We start from the raw sequence: 7,075 nt of genomic DNA on the forward strand, positions 1-7,075 counted from the left end.
TAAAATACTGGGAGTATGAGTCCCAGGTCGTCTCCCAATGAGTTGCAGGAAAATGTGCTATTTTATCAATAAGAGGTTTTCCAAATGGGTTTTGAGTTGGATGAACAGAAAATTAAATTAGAGAATTTATATGATTTAAATAAAAATCTTGACCGGGAGAAGATTAATTGGAAGTTCTATCCTTGTTGGAATTTTGTCAAGATCAATTAATAATTAGTCATTATTTTCATTTAGTCAACCCTTAACGAATGAAGGAAAGTCAAATTAAAAGTCAACTTCTATTCACAAGTCCTAATCCTCTCCCTTGGGAAGGATTAGAGTTAGTGACTAACAAGCCAACCAAAAATGAACCAATTACAATTGAACTCTTGAGTATTCCAACTCAAGGTTCTCCTCTTAATCAACTCCGAATCATGTTGGGGAACTACTCCATCATCATAAATATTGACTTCACAAAATTAATGGGGAAAATAAAAAGAGACATAATAAACAATAATAAAAGAGATTAATTAAAAGTAAAAATAGTCTTGTATTAGTGAACTCTAAAAATCAACTCTGGACAATTTAAGAATATGCAAGAGTAAATGAAAAGTAAATAATAAACTATAATGACCAGTTTCGGAGGTAGACTCTTCTCAAAAGCCAAAGCAAAAAATCTTCAAATCCTAAATTATGAAAGTAAAAAGAGAAACCTTGGGGAGGAGTAAAATCAAATCTGAAAGCTAGAAATTATGGGGAATGAATTCTCCTCCTTGTCTCTGCATGTTCCCTGGCTCTAATATGTATTTCTGGGCAAAAATCTGGGTTGAAACGTGGCCCAGAATCTATGCTAGCGACTTCTGTAATTCTGTAGATCGCACACGTCACACGACCGTGTCGTCCACGCGTTCGCGTCACTCAGCGTTTTCCGTGCCACGCGTGCACGTCGTCCACGCATTCGCGTCACTCGTGCAGCTTCCAATCCACGCGGTCACGTCAGGCATGCGAGCGCGTCACTGTGATTTCCTCCATTTTGCGTGGCCGCGTGAGCCATGCGCCCGCGTCACTTCTCGCTGGTCATCTCCTCAATTCCTTGTATTTCTTCCATTTTTGCAAGCTTCCTCTCCATTCCTTACGCCATTCCTGCCCTATGAAGCCTGAAACACTTAACACACAGATCACGGCATCGAATGGTATGAAGGAGAATAAAAATATACAATTAAAAGATCTTTAGGAAGTAAGTTTTCAATCATAGAATAATTTTAGGAAGGAATTGTAAATACATGCAAATTATATGAATAAGTGGGTGAAGACTTGATAAAATCACTCAATTAAACACAATATAATTCATAAAATAATGGTTTATCAACCTCCACACACTTAAACAATAGCATGTTCTCATGCTTAGTTGAAGGAGACAAATCTAAATGAATAGGGATATGTGAGACTCATGCAATGCAATGCAACCTATATATACATGAATGCAACTATATGATTTTGTCTATATGATTAAAATAGATAAGTTCTCTAAGACAAAACATGGGGCAGATTCCACTAATTCAAATCATACAGTAAAAGCAGGTAAATTTGTAAGAAGATAGCTCGTGAAAGCAGGGAACACAGGATCGAGCATTGAACCCTTACTGCTGGTGCGTGTGCACTCCAATCTTCTCTAGTATATGGGGTAATCACTCTATCCTTCTCTAATCATGCTTTGAAATTTTTGTTTTGCACGTAACCAATCAACAACTTTAAAGTGCCAATGCAAACATCATGAGGTCTTTTCACAGTTGTAATGGGGCTAAGGTAAGGGTGAGGGTCTACATATGGCTAAGTGAGCTTATACATTGAATCTTCAATTAACTCGAGCTTTCACCTAACATACATATAATCTATATAATTTCAACATTCATACTTAGCTACCCAAAATTTCTTTTTCACATTCCATACTCATGCATCAACCTTTATTTTAATTTTATCACATGTGCATTGATTATTGAACTCTGACTTATCATTGGGGTGATTTTGTCCCCTTATTCACTAAAATAAATATTTTTTTTACTTAGCTTATCAATGCACATAGATTTGTAATCTTTCTTTTATGATTTCACATGAATAGGTACTCAAATTCCCCTTATTTTATCATGACATATTCCCCTATTACCCTTTTTTCCCACAATTTTCCCATACTCAGTTAACACACAAATTCTATCTTAAGCTAACCAAAGATTCAATTGGGATTTTAAATTGTTTTTCTACTTAAGGCTAGTAATGTGGTAAAATGTAGAACAAATGGGATTAAAGATGGCTCAAAGTGGTTAACAAAGGTAATTAAAAAGGTAGGCTTATTTGGGATATGTGAGCTAAACAAATAATGGCCTCAATCATATGCATGCATATAACACATTAACGTTGGACATATAGGATAAAACAAAATTTAGATTACAATTATAGAGAAGTAAACAAACAAGAAAAAAATGTTTATGGTTAAATAGTGTAACCATGTATTAAGGCTCAAAGTTTCACGGGTTGTGTGTTCTTTAGCTCAAAAACCATGTTTCAATTACAACTTCAAACAAATTTAACATAAATGTTTTGATTCAGATTAGTGAAATTTTTCAAAAAAAAATTAGGGTCTTAAAAGAAACTTATTATCTTTTCAATCAGGTAGAACATGCATGCAATTAACCTACTACTATGCGATCTATCCTATTCTAAAGAAAAAAAGTTGGTGTTAGGGGAAAGAATTACCTCTGGAAGTCAGGTACTGACCGACCTCCCCACACTTAAGGCTTTGCACCGTCCTCGGTGCCATCTGTTAGAAACAAGGGTGGGCTGGTGGCAGTATCTCCACAGTCGGGACCATCATGGCTTCCTGTGCTGGTAAAGGAAGTGGAGTCTAGAGTGCCTGGGTCCTCGTCAGGTCTGTGGTTGCTTGTGAGTAGCTCCTTGAGGTATTTGAATCGGCGCTGGTTGCGGCGCTCTCGTAGCTTCGCTTTCTGGTCTTGCCGGTCCAATCTCTGTAGTATTTGATGCAGCAGCTGACTAGTAGAAGGTGGAATGTCTGCAGCATGTTCTGCGGACTGGCTGGTAGTGGCTGGTGGTGGCCTGAGATATCTCCCGTTAGGGACGTATTGATCATTCTGTGAAGTATGGCTTTGGTGTCCCCAGCTCTGTAGGAGACTCCAGCTGCTGAGACAAGATCTGAGACCAAGGCGGGGAAAGGTAGGTTGCCCGCAATTTGCACGTGTCCCACAGCATTCTGGATGTGTCTAGGTAGATTTAGAGGCTGGTCTGTGAGGATGCACCATAGTAGAACGGCCATGTCTGCAGTGAAGGAGGACTCATGAGTGCTCGGAAAGACGTAATGGGACATAATCTGTGCCCATACGTGAGCCTCCAAGGTGAGTGCGAAAGCCAATATTCCTTTAGGACGGGAACGATGGTATCCAAAAATCCATCTGCTGCCAGGTTGTGCGATAACTCTGAGAATAGCATCCCAGTCAAATTTGTATGTCTGGCGCTTGAGTGTGGCTTCTTGAAATGCGTCCAGTCCTTCTGGAGCAGGGGTAAGATCTAAGGCTCGCTGAATGGCCTCTTCTATAATAGGGACTTGCTTCTGACGGACATAAACAGACTACATTATCGGCAAGTGGAAATTGGAGTAGAACTCAACTACCCAAGAAAGATTAACCTGCTGTGGCTGTCTCTGTAGGAATCCCCAGTGTCTTCGTGCAATTCGCGGCTCAACAAATTCAACAATACTAGGCAGAAGGATAAGAAGGTGTTCATTGTTGTAATTTCTTGCTGCCAGAATGGGAAACATCTGCTCACAGTAGCGATTGGAAAATCGTGCAGTGTCCTTTGCTGGGAAGGCTTTCTCCTTTTCATCGACCTTTATAATCCTTTTAATTCGTTTTGTTGAGGGCTTAACTGCAGTTGAAGATGGCTCTGCCACTAATGCTCTTTTTGTTCCTCTCCTTGCTGTGGATTTGGGAGTAGCTTTCTCCTTGCCTTTCTTGGTGGCCATCCTGAAAGGGAACGAGTAAAGACATGAACATTTCAAGGGTTATAGCAAGGAAAAGAATGGAAAAGGTGGTAATCAATGCACAGTAAGGAATAATGATGTTAAAAATCAACAACAAAAATATAACAAGTGCATGTGATGACAGTTAAATGCAAGGTGTTTATTGGCATGCCGGCAAGGGCATGAGTAGCATAGATCAAGCATTTAGTGTCCAAGTTAGATTATCAAGCCTTCCAAACTAACAATATGCTTGTAATAACAATTATATAAAAATTAATAAAATAGAAAAAAGGGTTTTGTGAAAAGCATGCATGTAGAGTAGTAGATTAAAAGAAATCTAAAAATAGTGCACAATGCCATATAGGCGTTTTCACAGACACATAGCATGCATGTTAAATAAGGTATGGAAAGTATTAAATTGAACATGCAAGTAACCCTATAAAAATAATATATAACTGTTAAACAAGTCCTAAACAAACCACAAGCAACATATAAAAATAATGACCCAAATAAATCTCCAACACCAATAGGAGGAAAAAGAAAGAAAAAGAAAACATGGATAGGGAAAGTAGAAGAGAAGGAAAAAGAAAACATGAAAATAAGAAGAAGAACGAAAAAGTAGGGGGGAAGAAGAGAAGAAAAACCTTGATAATGGTGGTGAGAAAGAGGGAGGAGAAGGGAGGAAGAAGGGAGAAGGAAAAAAAGGGGGGGAAAGTAGGATTGGGGTAAGAAAAGATAAGATAATCTGGCAGATTTGAATGAGTTGGGCGGCGCAAGCGATGCGGACGCGTGGGTCAAGCGGTCACACGGACAGCCCTTGAATGAGGTGATGCAGACGCGTGACATGATTTGCGCTAGTGGCACGAGGGCAGCCCACGCTTGCACAACTCTCTGTGTGAAACATGTTTTGCCAAATTTTAGGGTAACGCGGTCGCGTGGTTGACGCGATCGCGTGGATGGCTAAATTATGAAATCGGCGTGGACGCGTGGGACACGCGTTCGCGCGGCAGGGCTTGTGTGGCAAGCACAGGTTCAGCCCAGCTCCAACGCAACTCACTGCCATACACCCTTTTACATCGAATTGCAGACCCACACGTTCGCGTGGTTGATGCAATTGCATATTTGTTATATTAGCTAGTTAGTTTAGTTGGTTTTAGCTTAATTTCACTCATTTTCTCTAAATAAACAAGTCCTTTTATGAGTTTTATCTTCATGCATGAGAACACCAAGGAACATGTTGATTCTAGCCAAATTCATGCAAATAATTTAAAGAATACATACATGAATGAGTATGAATGAATCTCATGAAATTTATTGTATGAATTGGTAAGACTTTGAAGCTATTTCCTTTGTTGATGATAGGTGATGAAACAAGGAAGCATGGAAGCAAGAATGATGCAAGCTGGGCAAGAAGAAGAAGTTGGCGTTGCCAACTTGGGAATAGGGTGCGTTTTTATGGACAACGCCAGGCAACCAAGAAGAAGAAGTTGGCGTTGCCAACTTGGGAATAGGGTGCGTTTTTATGGACAACGCCAGGCAACCAAGAAGAAGAAGTTGGCGTTGCCAACTTGGGAATAGGGTGCGTTTTTATGGACAACGCCAGGCAACCAAGAAGAAGAAGTTGGCGTTGCCAACTTGGGAATAGGGTGCGTTTTTATGGACAACGCCAGGCAACCAAGAAGAAGAAGTTGGCGTTGCCAACTTAGGAATGTGGTGCGTTGTTGAGGACAACGCCAGGCAGCCTTGGAAGCAAAGTTGGCGTTGCCAACTTGAGGAATAGGCTGCGTTGTTGAAGGTAACGCCAGGCAGCCTTGGAAGAGAAGTTGGCGTTGCCAACTTGGAGAAAGGAGTGAGTTATTCAAGGCAACGCCAAGCAACAAGAATGAAGCTTCGAAGCGGAGCTCGAGGGCGTTGCCAACGCCAAGAACCATAGGCGTTATTCAAGGCAACGCCAAGCAACTTTGGCACCATAGGAAGCAAGCTCGAGCACGTTGCCAACGTGCTACTTCACTGGCGTTATTCAAGGCAACGCCAGAAATGGTTGCTTGGCTAGGCACCAAGTCTTGTGCTGCCAGCCAGGTTGCCAACACCAGAATGTGCTGCCAGCCAGGTTGCCAACGCCAGAATGTGCTGCCAGCCAAGTTGCCAACGCCAAGCCTTGCCAACCACGCTGCCAACGCCAGGAAGCCTTGCCAACCACGTTGCCAACGTGGGAAGCAAGTCTTAGAGCCTTGAAGAAGGCTCGAGCACGTTGCCAACGCCAGCTTCTATGGGCGTGTTCAATGGCAACGTGGGAAGCAATGCCTTGAGCTAGGAAAGAAGGCTCGAGCACGTTGCCAACGCCAGCTTCTATGGGCGTGTTCAATGGCAACGTGGGAAGCAATGCCTGGAGCTAGGAAAGAAGGCTCGAGCACGTTGCCAACTCAAGAAAGCATTGGCGTGTTTGGCAACAACGCCAGGAAGCTTTGGATGATGAAGAATAGAGGCACCACGTTGCTAACTTGGAATATAGGGGCGTTATCCACAACAACTCCAACAAGGCAGCCTGACCATGTCATCTTCAATGGAGGATATCTTGAGCTACAGAGATCCAAATTAAGTGCTTCCAGTTGCGTTGGAAAGCTAACATTCAAAGCTTTCCAACCATATATAATAGTCTATGGTGGAGCACAAAATTGAAGCCAAACCAGAGTCATCTTTAGGCCCTAAAAACAAGAACATGAAGTGAAATTCAAGAAGGCTAGAGATGAGCCTTCGAGGTGGGCACGAGCACGTTGCCAACGTGCTAGCAAGGGGGCGTGTTTTGCAACAACGCCAGCCCCAAGTCCCTGCCTTGGGAGGTCAGGCACGGGCACGTTGCCAACGTGGGAGTGAAGGTGCGTTTTTGGCAACAACTTGGCAGCTTAACCTTACCTTCTTTGAGGAAGCATAACTTGAGCTAGGAAAGTCCAATTGAGGTGATTTCAGTGGAATTGGAAAATAGACATCAAGAGCTTTCCAATGATGTATAATAGTCCATATTGAAGCAGAAGGTTGACACTCAAATTCTGGGCTACATTTAGCATGAAA

The sequence above is a fragment of the Arachis duranensis genome, chromosome 6 (assembly GCF_000817695.3).
Source record: "Arachis duranensis cultivar V14167 chromosome 6, aradu.V14167.gnm2.J7QH, whole genome shotgun sequence".
Taxonomy (NCBI): domain Eukaryota; kingdom Viridiplantae; phylum Streptophyta; class Magnoliopsida; order Fabales; family Fabaceae; genus Arachis; species Arachis duranensis.